This window comes from Acipenser ruthenus, chromosome 1 (assembly GCF_902713425.1).
Source record: "Acipenser ruthenus chromosome 1, fAciRut3.2 maternal haplotype, whole genome shotgun sequence".
Classification (NCBI taxonomy): domain Eukaryota; kingdom Metazoa; phylum Chordata; class Actinopteri; order Acipenseriformes; family Acipenseridae; genus Acipenser; species Acipenser ruthenus.
In genome coordinates this window covers 8,454,182-8,468,484 of record NC_081189.1, presented here as the reverse complement: position 1 = coordinate 8,468,484, position 14,303 = coordinate 8,454,182, and the positions used below count along the sequence as shown (strand labels likewise).

The 14,303-nt window shown below is 40.2% G+C and overlaps 1 protein-coding gene across 1 annotated transcript in view; it reads right to left on the bottom strand.

Annotated features, from left to right (window-relative positions):
• Window positions 1-10,177, bottom strand: part of LOC117403502 (synaptic vesicle glycoprotein 2C) — a 96,861-nt gene extending 86,684 nt beyond the window's left edge. The window contains exon 1 of the mRNA XM_058992839.1: window positions 10,155-10,177. The gene's annotated coding sequence lies outside the window, so the exon portion shown is untranslated. The remainder of the gene's footprint in view (window positions 1-10,154) is intronic.
• Between the last annotated feature and the right edge of the window lie 4,126 nt (window positions 10,178-14,303).

Below are 14,303 nucleotides of genomic sequence, written 5' to 3'. Positions count from 1 at the left end.
AGCGCCCATCTCAATGAGGTTCCTCAAGAGCTCCCATCTCAATGAGGTTCCTCTAGAGCTCCCATCTCAATGAGGTTCCTCAAGAGCTTCCATCTCAATGAGGTTCCTCTACAGCTCCCATCTCAATGAGGTTTCTCAAGAGCTTCCATCTCAATGAGATTCCTCAAGAGCTCCCATCTCAATGAGGTTTTCATTTGCTCCACTTGTACCTCATCTGAAGTTTAATCGCTAGACCTCAGAGGCCCTAGCGTTATTTACATTGTTATAAAGGCAGTGTCATATAGAGGCCTCTGCTTCACAGAGTTCCGATCAGTGATCCCTGAGAGGCTCTACAGTCTGACATCACAGTCTTAGCGATTGTTGCTAATCCGTAAACATGTCTGAGACACGTATAAGAAACACAGATCTCTCATCTGGTATTTATATAATCAATAAAAATAATTGGCACATTTAGTTTTTTATATTTCAGGACAAACCCTCACAGCACAGAATGTGTAATGAATGGTATTTATTTGATGATTTTGGAGTATGGTACACGATGAAGCATTTGGCCTCAAAGCCATGTTGTTTGAGGATTGATCGCCTAGCCATTTGGACGAGACGATAGATCCCATGTGGCTAACCATAGGTAATTGATAAAGATAGGGGTGGCGTGATGTAAATCAATTGAATGAAAAGAAGGCAGAGCTGCGGTGAATTGTGACGTATATTCGAAGGGAGAGTAATGTCTGGTTTTAACAAAATGTACTCCAGTGTCCAGGCCTGGACCATCCTCTGGCTTGTAAATAAAAGTTCTCCTTTACAGTTCTGTATCTATTGAGCATCCCTGTGTAACGGGCAGTGCTGTGTGATACACTGCCATTACGGATTCTGTCCCGTCACTGAGATGAGATGAAGTTAAAAGCTTTAAAGCAATGAATGCAGACGAGCCTTTTGCATTGTGGTTTAGATGCTCGCTTGTGGTGTGCAGGGTTGCTGGTTTGTGCCCAGCCTCCATCTTGTTACAGCTTTATCCAATTGAGCTGCAATAACGAGGATAGAAACTCAATATAATCTAGTACTGAGGAAAGCTGCTCCGACTCTGGGCAAGTGCATGAGAACTCTTTCAAGATAATAATCTGCACACCTTTCCTTTTAGTATTTTCTTCTTCTTTGCAGCTGGCCTTGCGGAGGCGCTGTGCATGAGCCGCTGTTTACAGTAATTGCAGGTGATTGGGATGTGTGGTGTAAGGCACTGCAGATCTGTGCTGTACTGTAGTGTGCACTCTGTAATTTGTCATTTTATATTTGTCTGGCTAATAATAGATGGATTCTGACATTGACGTTAATTGCTTTTTTTCTGCAAGGCAGAAGGTAAAGGCTCCACAGAAAGATAACTGAGAGCTCCTGCTCTCAAACCTCACAGCTGTGTGATGCACCAGGCATTTAACTGCTGGAATGAATAAGGTAGTCACATGTTCGTTACTATAATCACATTTTCTTATTATCCAATTCTGCATAATAACCATTCATCTCTATACCTGATTTCAATGCTAATCCTTTTCATGTCAATAGAAAACAGGCCATTTAAAAAGAAATATAAGTAAAATATTCCAAAAATAGATCGCTTTATGTCAATTTGCTTCAAAATGTCAGAAATTCAGACATAAACGTTCTCATTTCTGAAGCACGACAACAGATCTTCCTGAACACTTCTATCTGCCCACAGAGAAACTAGAGTCTGCACTTCCTCAGCGTCCCGAGGCTGTACTTTTCTTTCATCACACTCGCTGCCGCCATGTTTGTTGTTTTTCTTTCTGGAGTGTACTGACTGATGCAACGTAATGATGACAATCCTTAACCCCGCCCCTGGCTCGGCCACAGAGAGATTAATGCACTCATGGTACTGTGTTAAAGGCTTAAAGACATGTCTGGTGTAAAGTGTGGTGGCTGAATGTTGTGTCATATCAGTGTTATGTGCTACATAAAACAATGCCCCTCCTGCTACAGAGCAAACTGAAAATAAAAGGGAAAAATGCATGTTTGTGTATTCATAAAACTAATATTCTTCTGGAATTTAAAACATATATATTGATATCTATAGTTCCTATATGAAAGACACATATGTTATTGTAAATGTGTACTAGATTCATAGACTTAGTGTAATGATATTTTGGTACTGGCTCCCTGTCTAAAGAGTGCAAGCTTCTTCAGTCAATCAAGGCCTGATTCTGTGAGTCACCCAATAACATCGCGAGTCTGAATGTTATGTATGCAAGTCTTAAATCGTCCATGTCAGTCGAAGGTTTTACTGATGAAGCCCTCTGCTTTGGCTTTGCTTGTGGTCATTTGGGCGATGTGTACCTGCAGTGCTTTCTGCTGACAGACAGACCTCATCTCCACGTTTAACTGCCAACTGGACTCATTTGTGCAGGAGCTTTCAGTTGCTATGCAAGGACAAGGTTGCAGAATTGTCTGCCCAGACACACGATTGGTGCACATTTTCACATTTTTAAAGCTAAAAGGCATTTGTCTTTATTTCAGTTAATAATGTATGGGTATTTATGTTGCAGTCCTGTCTGCACTTCTGTGTTGGATACTTGCACACAAAATGCATTATAGAAACTCAGATGTAATGTGTATTGCTCCAACGAGAATGAGAGTGACATTGTGGGCAATATGGTACTGCATATACCAAGTATTGGAATAAATTAGGCAAATGCTTGTTTTCTGATTGAAGCCTAAATTGGTGACGAACATTCAAAAGAAGTCAGAGGCCAGGATGTGAACGGTCTCACTGACTTCCAGATAAGGGAGCATACTTAAAATGAAAATGGATTTAAAAGCAATACGAGGTTTCCTGCTTGTCAAGTGAAAATAATGTAAAACTGCTTTCTTTTCATAGAAATCTAGGGACTGCAGCTAAATCAATGGTAGAAAATAGGAACCAGCAGCTTCTACTCAAATTGAAACTGAAGAACTACTTTAACATAAAGCATTTCACTGCAAACCAATTTATTTCCCGCCTGTTTCAGAGCTGGCTTAGCAGAGTTCCATATTCAGCTGCATAAGGCTTACACATCATATTAGTGGCCAGTATTGGATTTCTGACAGTTATAATAGTAGATATTTATAATCCTAAAGCATTGGCAACTGCAGTCATTCTAAAATGCATGATATGTGGATTGACTGGATCAAACACTGAAATTGATATTCTATCAGCAATATGTTATTTTTTGCTACCATTAAACATAAAACACATAATGCTTGTATTTATCTCTGTAAAACCATTACTTAAAGAAAACCTGTGTGCGCTCACAATATAACCTGCTTACTGTTGCACACAAGATATGATCTGTTTAGAATGAGTTACGAACTGGTTCTCATGATACTGACTGGTTCTCATGAGTTACTGACGGGTTCTCATGAGATACTGACTGGTTCTTATGAGATACTGACTGGTTCTCATGAGATACTGACTGGTTCTCATGATACTGACTGGTTCTCATGAGTTACTGACTGGTTCACATGAGTTACAAACTGGTTCTCATGAGTTACTGACTGATTCTCATGAGATACTGACTGGTTCTCATGATACTGACTGGTTCTCATGAGTTACTGACTGATTCTCATGAGAAACTGACTGGTTCTCATGATACTGACTGGTTCTCATGAGATACTGACTGGTTCTCATGAGATACTAACTGGTTCTCATGAGATACTGACTGGTTCTTATGAGATACTGACTGGTTCTTATGATACTGACTGGTTCTCATGAGATACTGACTGGTTCTCATGAGTTACTGACTGGTTCTCATGATACTGACTGGATCTTATGAGATACTGACTGGTTCTCATGCTACTGACTGGTTCTCATGAGTTACTGAATGATTCTCATGAGGTACTGACTGGTTCTCGTGATACTGACTGGTTCTCATGAGTTACTGACTGATTCTCATGAGATACTGACTGGTTCTCATGAGATACTGACTGGTTCTTATGAGATACTGACTGGTTCTCATGATACTGACTGGTTCTCATGAGATACTGACTGGTTTTCATGATACTGACTGGTTCTCATGAGTTACTGACTGGTTCTCATGAGATACTGACTGGTTTTCATGATACTGACTGGTTCTCATGAGATACTGACTGCTTTTGTGTGATACTACATGGTGAGTACCAGTCCATATGTTTTAAAGTTTTTTAAGGGCTCTATTAGAATGATTAAGTTGACATGGTTAAAACATTAGATTCTTGCTAAAAAAAGAGGCAGGATATTAATTAATATTTCTATTTTTACATGGAGTTTCAAATGGTCCTGTCTGCAGATCTTTGAATGGGACATTCTGTTGAGTAAAGGCCAATATATTGATCCTAAAGTACACTGATAATTGTTAAAAAGCTTTCTGTATGAAAGCTAGAAATAGCTGACGTTATTGAAATGAATATGATAAGCTACACAAATGGGTCTCGCTGTAGTTGGTTTCCATTGTGTGAAAACAGCAAGAGCCATTCTTTTTTTGTAAATCAATTTAGACATCAAGGAAGATCTTTCTCCTAGACAAAGCTAGAAAATGTTGATCTGAAGACATTCAAAGCAATCAGAACCTCAGACAATTAACTAATACTTCACCAACTATTAGCAGATGGAAGATTTAAAAAATGCTTTCATTACTCTGATTAATACAGCATAATCCCATGACATTCCGGAGCAACTGTCCTTTATTATTCGGAATCTAAGGTGTGTCCTGCCTGTGTTCTGGTGGTATGAATCTTGCACACACAGTATAAGATGCATGTTGTCGCTTGTCTACAGTTGAATTCTCCAGGAACATCCACTCTTCCAGGAGCTATAGATAAATAGACATACATCCATTATAAAATGGATTGATAGATAGGAAACTTAATGTGGAACAATTGTGCATGCAGTGACTGAAGGGGATATTTTAGAGTAACATATTCATTTTTGAGCCAGCTCAACATCATGAAACCTGCTAACTGTGCAACGGGTTTGTGGCAGGATGGCGTCAAGGCCAGAGCTGTTAATCATCAGGAGGGAGACTCAGAGACCAAGAGCTGCAGTTAAAGCGTTAAGGCACATGCTTATTAACACAAACTAGACGAAAACACTGAAACAAATAAACAAGATACAGGGAACCAAAATAAAAGGGTTAAACAAAGCACTACAAATACTTTAACAAACACACCTTACTGTTTCAGACTGAGCAGCCTCTTTTACTGAAACACCTCCAAAACTCCTTCAGCTAAACAAAGGATTTGGCTCCCCTTATACCCTGTAGCTGGGACTTGATTGAGGGTGAATTATTTAATCAAGACACAACAACATTCCATACATGGATTTGGCAGGGGTAGAATTAATTAACAGGGATGGATTTGGCAGGGATGGATACTTTTCAATATATTATTTGCTTCTGACTAGCAATGAAGCCAGGGTGGAGCTATCCCAGCTAACGAAGAACACAGCAATCATGCCTGACACTTTCCTATTGATGACTTTGGATGCTGGAATCTCCTCAATCGTGACATTTCATCAGCTGAACTGATCAGAAACAACTCAAACTGAATGTGGCTAAACCTGTTCTATAATTAACATGGTGTTGTAACGAAGATCCCCAGTCAAATTGATACTCCAAACGGTGAGTGATTGTCACAAAGACGGCCGGAGTGGGTGGTGTCAGACCAGATGCAGGAAATAAACAGACAGAGATGTGGTTTGGTGAAGCTGGGCGCGTGATCGCGCTTCAGCATTTAATAAACAGAACAGAAAATAAAAAGGTTTGCAACAAAAACACAGGACACGGCACTTGAGCCAAAATAAACAGACAAACAAAACGGACTACACAGACAAAACAAGGTGAGCAGATTTCACTACTATTATTTTAACAATTACTACCTCCGTCTCCAATCCCGTTCTCCACTCACCGAACACCCAACCACCAGTGAGTGAAAACATGCAGCTTTTATGCAGTTGTACCGAGATTCGATTGCTAGTCAATCATTCAATTGGAATCTCGGTACAACTGCACGTGAATTAATTAAAGTGCAATTCCCCGTGCCTAAATACAAATACACAATTTACACACACGTGAAACACAGACCCGCTTATATCCCGTGTACCAATGCTTATACACCAACATCTACACACAACACGTAACATATAACATACACAGTGCCACAGTGATTTGTGAATTACAGTATTTTGTGAGCCCATGAAAAATAAACGTTGAAATGGAGCAAGCCTACTGTACACAAGGTTTATCAAGACGTATTTTAAAATCTGCAAGTATAAAATTAGAACACAATACTGTATTCTGAGAGCATGTTAAATATCAAGATACAGAACAAAGGAACTAAATGTTCTCCACAAACACGGACGACAATTGCATAGTCAAATGCTTTGGATTACTGAGGTTATATTGTGAAGAGTCATTAGTCATTATTAGATTATCGGGATAGAGGAAACAGTCAACAGAAACAATAGCCTGAAAGGAATGATTAGCTCCTACTAGCAATGAGATCATTTTACTGCTCTGAGTCATAACTGTTTAAAATACAAGTTTTATTGGATTGAACAGCAGTCTAATCATTCTTAGCTGGATGTTTCCAGCAGACATCCAAACCCATGCTGGTATAATTAATGGAAATAATATGTCTGGCAGACTGTTTATCACGTCATGAATTAAGCTTGTCCGAAAGTCAGGCCTCCATTACTGTCAATGGCACCACAACTAATTGCTGTGTTATCATCATCCCCTTTTGTTCCTGTTGATAAAGGTCGTATCTGTGAAATCAGAAGCCTGGATCTGTTAATCCTTCCACCATAAGAAGGATTACTGACCTGAAATTACGTTATGAAGCATGTTATGATTAAACTGCCCTATTTTACACAATTAGTAGCAATACTCAAAAGTAGACAATGTCAAACCTGTTTGTGTTGCACTGAGCTTTCACCCAAAGATATTAATGAACATTTTTACAGAATAGAAAAATCGTGTCTTGTTCTGAAGCAAGTGCAAAGGTAAACGTCTTCTGAGAGGAATACCTGTAACACTATGAAACTGGGGCAGCAGTGTGGAGTAGTGGTTAGGGCTCTGGACTCTTGACCGGCGGGTCGTGGGTTCAATCCCTGGTAGGGGACACTGCTGCTGTACCCTTGAGCAAGGTACTTTACCTAAATTGCTCCAATAAAAACCCAACTGTATAAATGGGTAATTGTATATAAAAATAATGTGGTATCTTGTAACAATTGTAAGTCGCCCTGGATAAGGGCGTCTGCTAAGAAATAAATAATAATAATAATAATTAAGAAACATCTTGCATGGAAATATGGATGTTTGACATTGAATGTGAATATGGATGTTTTGCAGTTTTTTGCTAGTTTTATAGCATTTGAATTGAATTTTTCCACTCTGAAAATGTGCCTTTGTCTCTGCTGCATAATACGTCCCTATAAGTGACTGTGGCGTGTGTGGAGTGTCGTCTCATGCAGTTCGGACCAGAACCCTGAAGCAAAGCTACAGTATTGCTTTGATAACCAGAAAATGTAACACAAAAAATAATTAGCAATTACGGTAAAGATTCTGCATATATGTAAAAAGATGTTAGAAATTATTTTAGAATGTGATGGAATTCCAATGTAGCAAACTGAAGAAGGAGGACTTAAACGACACTCACAGCCCTACTGCTGCAGGTTCCTTTGAAGCTCACTGTGCGTGTGCTTTTACCAGGTGAGCCACTCATGGATCGATGAAAGCTGATTTTGACTTAAAATGATAAAAGTGAGTAAAAATGCACTTTGATTACCATCACATCTGTTATTCTAACAGCCCCATTTCAGGTCCATAGTGCACCTACCATTCTGAGACTCTTTCAATAACACCCACATTGATGTCAGAAGGCAACAGACCAACATTAGAACACAGGCGACGAATACTATGGGGAAGAAGATGCCTCACAGGCCCACGTCAGCACATAACCCATGCAATTCCAAAATAACTAGGGACAGCAAATCAGCCATCTCTCACCTGCTGGAGCTTTCTAAAACCAGTGTTTATTTTTTTCAGGAAATGTGGGGGCAAACTTAGTTCAAGGTTTGGTTACGTGTCAAATGGCAGAAGACAATTCATTGAAGGATAATGGGTTTTCTCAAGTGAGAGGGTCATTATATCGGGTTTCAACTGGAAGAAAACTCAATGTTGTGGGGAAAACCGCCTTGTGGTTTTAGAAGCCTGCAGCCTTGTAGTGTTTCTATTCTTCTAACGGCATTGCCCCGGGATCTGGGATTGGAAGCAGGCTCATGTAGGATCTATCAGCAAACATACTTGAGAGCTGCAGTAGGCAATGGCAGATGCAAGATCACTAATGTGGTTGCCATGTACTTGTTATCTTGTCATGATTCTTTATTTGGAAGCAATTTGAACATGCTTCACTGGGGAAAGACTTTGCTAGAAAATGGCCTGTGGCATTTTCCTGTTTCTTACTGAAGTAAGCCTGCATCTGTTTCTCTTTGAGAAATTTTAACCAAGGTATTTCATTTTTAACAAGCCCCAGTCTGCTTAAGATGATAGGCTACTCTTATGCTTTGTCAACAGCAGTTTCAAAACAAAGCATAATATTTGCACTGCACTATCCATGCGGTTTCAAAAGGATCATTAGACCTGAATAAACTGTTCCCTACAGTCGAAGAACCTACTGTACATGTTGCTATATTACTGCATGTATACTCTGCCTCTGTATTATATCACAACATAATATTATTGCAACACCTGGAAATAGCCAACATTATTTACAGGTCCAACGGCTGGTGACATATATTTTACCTTATGCTGAAATCAAGCAAATGTAACACGCAAGTGAGCGTCTCAACCACTACAGTATGCAAACAAGCCTTTTAGGGTTAGAGGTAGGGTTAGGGGTTAGGGTTAGGGTTAGGGTTAGGGTTATATCATGCTAAAAGATGTACACATTAAGGATGTTTTAACTATGCATAATAACACTGTAATTATGTGTAAGTACACATGTATTTACTAAGTAACTACTATGTAAATACACAGTAATTAGAGATACCTAATGTAAAGTGTTAACACAAAAATAACATTGTCTACTTCATAATCCCTTTATAATTACTTGATTTAATACATTCAATATTGTTTGAATATGTTTTAGCGCTTGCAACTTCATTGATATTGTTAATAAATTATAATGTATTACTTTCTTGTAAAAACTAGCCATGTACCTTTATATTTACGAAATTTGTACAAATGAGTTGTATTTATTTCACATTTCACGTTTCTTTGTTGTATATAAAAAGGCATTATGTTTTATGTATTAATTATTGTGCAATAAAAAATATAAATAATGCAATTAGTAATGGACCATGCATGTTTGCTCTGTTGCTTAGTTAATGCTGAAATCAATTACTTATATTCAGAACACATCTTTGGTTTTCTAAACTACACACACACACACTATGCAAAGAAATATGTTACACAGTACACTCTTTGAAAAGCTAAAAATTATGAAGGCTTAAAACATCCTCTATCATATTTACTTAACTCTCCTGGAAAAGTTAAATGCAAATCTAGTGCATTTAGATCAGAAAGCATTACATCTGATAAACGCTTGCATTGTGGAAAGAATTACAGTTAAGAATGCTTGATTCTAAGCAACTACCATCTACCTACATTCATCATCCCTCAAACTCTTCATACATCCACTAAAACTACCATCTACCTGAAAAACAGAAGCCATGCTTATAATCAAGAGGCATTCAGCATATTTCATAAGGTATATTTGCAAAATAAATAACTGCACTCTTACCGTAAACTTTCGAATATCCTTACCTGTGTATCTGAAAACTGTCTTTGGTAAGCAAAACCATTAATTTTCATCAGAAAATACGTTTTCATATTTAGAGTACAGTAAGCAGGCAGATGCGGTTTTCTGCTTTACTTGCACTTTTTCAGAAGTTCAAAGGACCCCGCTTTCAATGACACCTGGATTAAAATAAACAGAACTCATTTCACTTGTACTTTGTGGTCTGTCTTTTCATTGTGGGATTACTGCACCTGCCCTACACCTGCTCACCACTTACCACTTTGCCACAGTGATACAATAAAACTAACAAAGATATTGTGAAAACAGCGTCGCACCTGTATTCTGTCATGCGTGTGACAATCCATCCTGTTCTGGAGTAGCATAGCTCTGATTGCTATGCATGCATATTTCAGCTTGGGATCCAAACATAGATAATAACTGAGTGCTTCATATTTTAAAAACGTGCAGTTCTGAGAATATTTGTTTTTACACTGACAGGGAGAGGACGATACTGCCTGTGATGCAGTATAGAGGGACAGGAACCAGACTGAGGAGAGTGACTCACACTGCAGAAGCACTGTGGGAGACGCAGGAGGAACAACAACAACGTTTCTATAGAGGCACTGTGTGTGTCTCTGCAGAAAAGCTGACTCATATAGAATATACAGCACAGCTTGTGTTGTTTTATAATCATCCAGCTACACAAATTAGACACCATCGTTCACAAATCAGCATCACAATTTGTAAAGCACTGAAAGGCACCTAAACAGAATAAAACAATCCATTTAGTTACATTGGTGAATTGGAGATTTGATTGAGGACTCAGTCAACAAAGTGTATGCAAATCAAAAGAACTCTACTAAAGTGCAAATACAAAAGTGCTCCTAAACAAAACAAAACCAAGCAAGTCCTCAATCTCACCTCCAATGAAGTTCAGATACAGAACATCTGGCACATATTCCATTGACTAAATAATCCCATTCTCACAGCTGTCAAAGAAAGGAAATGGATTTTTATTTTACAGGCTAAATCCCTCCTACCCCTCTCACTACAGGCAGAGCAGCTGCCGAACTTGAAATCATCTTTCTTACAATGTAACAGTGGCGTGCCATCAGGACCTTCAAGGTATTCTCTGCTGACCAGACAGTGCCAGTGGGCAGCAGTGTGGAGTAGTGGTTAGGGCTCTGGACTCTTGACCGGAGGGTCGTGGGTTCAATCCCAGGGGGGACACTGCTGCTGTACACTTGAGCAAGGTACTTTACCTAGATTGCTCCAGTAAAAACCCAACTGTATAAATGGGTAATTGTATGTAAAAAATAATGTAAGTCGCCCTGGATAAGGGCGTCTGCTAAGAAAAAAATAATAAAAAAAAATAAAAAAAAAGTAAACCGTCAGTCAAATGACATTACGTTGCCTCACTCACTTGCGTACAGTGTGCTTGCTTATACTATGAAACATACTACTCTAATTATTATTTGTTCATTTGGCTGACGCCTTTATCTAAGATGACTTACAGGGTTTACTAGAGGTTTTTTAAGAGTCTAGGGGTTTCCTGAAGGGGATGTGATCAGCCAATAAGAGATCTGCATTTCCCCCGCATAAGTCTAAAACAATGACCAGACACTAAAAAAAAAACAGTTGAGGGTATTCTCCGTTTCAGTTGAAGGTCTTTCAGTTGGAACAACCTCCACACCTCACCCTCTCTTAACTGGAGTCCCCCAAGGGTCAGTCTTGGGTCCTCTCCTGTTATCTCTCTACACCCGCTCCCTGGGCCCCCTCATCGCATCCTATGGTTTCTCATACCATTTCTATGCTGATGATGCTCAGATTTTCCTCTCCTTCCCCACCTCTGACTCCACCATCTCCTCCCGTATCTCTACCTGTCTGTCTGCTACTTCCTCCTGGATGCACTCGTATCACCTCAAACTCAACCTCTCTAAATCTGACCTCCTTTTCTTTCCCTCCTCCTCCCCCTCCTCTGATCTCTCTATCTCTGTTCCTCTGGAATCTACCACACTCTCTCCCTCTTCCTCCGCTAAGAACCTCGGAGTCACCCTGGACCCCTGCCTCTCTTATTCCTAGCACATCTCCACTCTGGCACGCACTTGCCGATTCTTCCTGAGCAACATCCGAAGAATCCGACCCTTCCTCACCAACTACGCTACCCAGCTCCTGGTCCAGGCCCTGGTACTCTCCCGCCTAGACTACTGCAACTCCCTCCTGGCTGGCCTCCCTGCGTCTGCCACCCATCCGCTCCAGCTCATCCAGAACTCTGCTGCCCACCTGGTGTTCTCTCTGCCTCGCTTCGCCCACGCTACTCCACTACTCCGCTCACTCCACTGGCTCCCGATCACCGCTCGCATCCAGTTCAAGACTCTTGTACTAGCCTACAGATGCCTTGACCAGACTGCACCCAGCTACCTCCAAACCCTCATCTCTCCCTACACCCCCACTCGACCTCTCCGCTCCGCCTGCACTAGAAGACTGGCTTTACCTCCGCTACGCTCCCCTGCCTCCAGAGCCCGCTCCTTCTCCACCCTTGCTCCGCAGTGGTGGAATGACCTTCCTACAGATGTCAGGACTGCCCAGTCCCTGACCACATTCCGGCGCCTCCTTAAGACTCACCTCTTCAAACAGCACCTGTAGAACTCCTCTGTTTGTATCCTGGGACACTATCACCCTTCATTTAAATGTGCTTTATTTTGCTCTTATCTGCCCCCTATTTTACTGCATTTAATCCTGTACTTCAGAATACTGTAATCTGCCAGGTGTTTAACCTGTAGTATTTTGTATTTAATCATATCCTGATGTAACTATCACTATTATCTGCTGTATTATTGAATTGTGGTTTGTCACACTTGTACTTTGCTTGAACAAAAGTTATTGTATTTCTTGCTCTTATTGTATTACTTGTATTGTAACACTTGAAATGTATTTGCTTACGATTGTAAGTCGCCCTGGATAAGGGCATCTGCTAAGAAATAAATAATAATAATAATAAAGTTTAACCAATAGGCAAAGAATGTTCTTTTTTTTAGACAGGCGACAAATCAGGAGTGAGCAGAGGCAGGCCATAAATCTCCCAGGGTATTCTCTGCCTCACTTGAAGGCCCTGCTTTATCAACCAATGGGAAAGTCAAACGACTCTGCTACCCCAGTCCATTTTGTCATGGCACGCCAATGTAATTGTTATATACTGTACATATTTTATATGTACATGTTTAAGTGATAAGGATTTGACAGCGCAGTGAAACTGACAGCACAAGAAGTGCCATTTTTACCGTGTCACATTCAGCACGTACACTAAAGTGATATGTGTGCAGTGTCACACTCAGCACTTACACTAAAGTTATATGTGTACCGTGTCACATTCAGCACTTACACTAAAGTGATATGTGTACCGTGTCACACTCAGCACTTACACTAAAGTGATATGTGTACCGTGTCACACTCAGCACTTACACTAAAGTTATATGTGTACCGTGTCACACTCAGCACGTACACTAAAGTTATATGTGTACCGTGTCACACTCAGCACTTACACTAAAGTTATATGTGTACCGTGTCACATTCAGCACTTACACTAAAGTTATATGTGTACCGTGTCACACTCAGCACTTACACTAAAGTTATATGTGTACCGTGTCACATTCAGCACTTACACTAAATGTATATGTGTACCGTGTCACACTCAGCACTTACACTAAAGTGATATGTGTACCGTGTCACACTCAGCATTTACACTAAAGTGATATGTGTACCGTGTCACACTCAGCACTTACACTAAAGTGATATTTGCGAGGCAAGTCAAAGGGTTAAACTGCAAGGCTGATGACAGCAGTCATCTGAGTCTTAATAATGGATGACACTGTCAAGTCCTCAGTTTTATTCCTCCTACTTTTTTTTCAAATCCGAACAGAGAATAGCTGTCCTTCCTTGTTCAATAGCTGACAGAAAGCTTGCAGAGTTTTCAAATCGCAGCACTGAATTCAAACAACAGCTTGGAAGAAGAACTCTTGATGTGACAGGTGAGCGAGAGAAGTCGAAATGAGGACACGAGTTTACCCAAACAATACATCTCCTGCTTCTGAAATGCAATCACACAAACAACAGGGGTTCACGCACCCCCCCTCCCTCCTGTGAGGGAGGACTGTTTGCCTGTTGAGCCCAGCACGCCTGTAAGTGAAACACTGACAACCTGCTGAGATGAAGTACTGTACAAGAGCCATAATGTGCAAACCATTCCAAAAGTACAGAAACATGTTTTTAAACTCCCCATAGGCACCATGAGATAGTGCTCCGATGAAAAACATTGTGTTTCAGGAATCTAAATTTAGGCTTGCGAGAGAGTGATCCATTATGGAGAAAGTTGCATTTGAAAAGCTGAGGTTAGGGTGGGTGTATATGCATATTTTATGGGTAGAGTGATTGGCATTGCTGGATGGTTGTGCCGAGACCCATCAAAAGGTTTCACATACCAACAA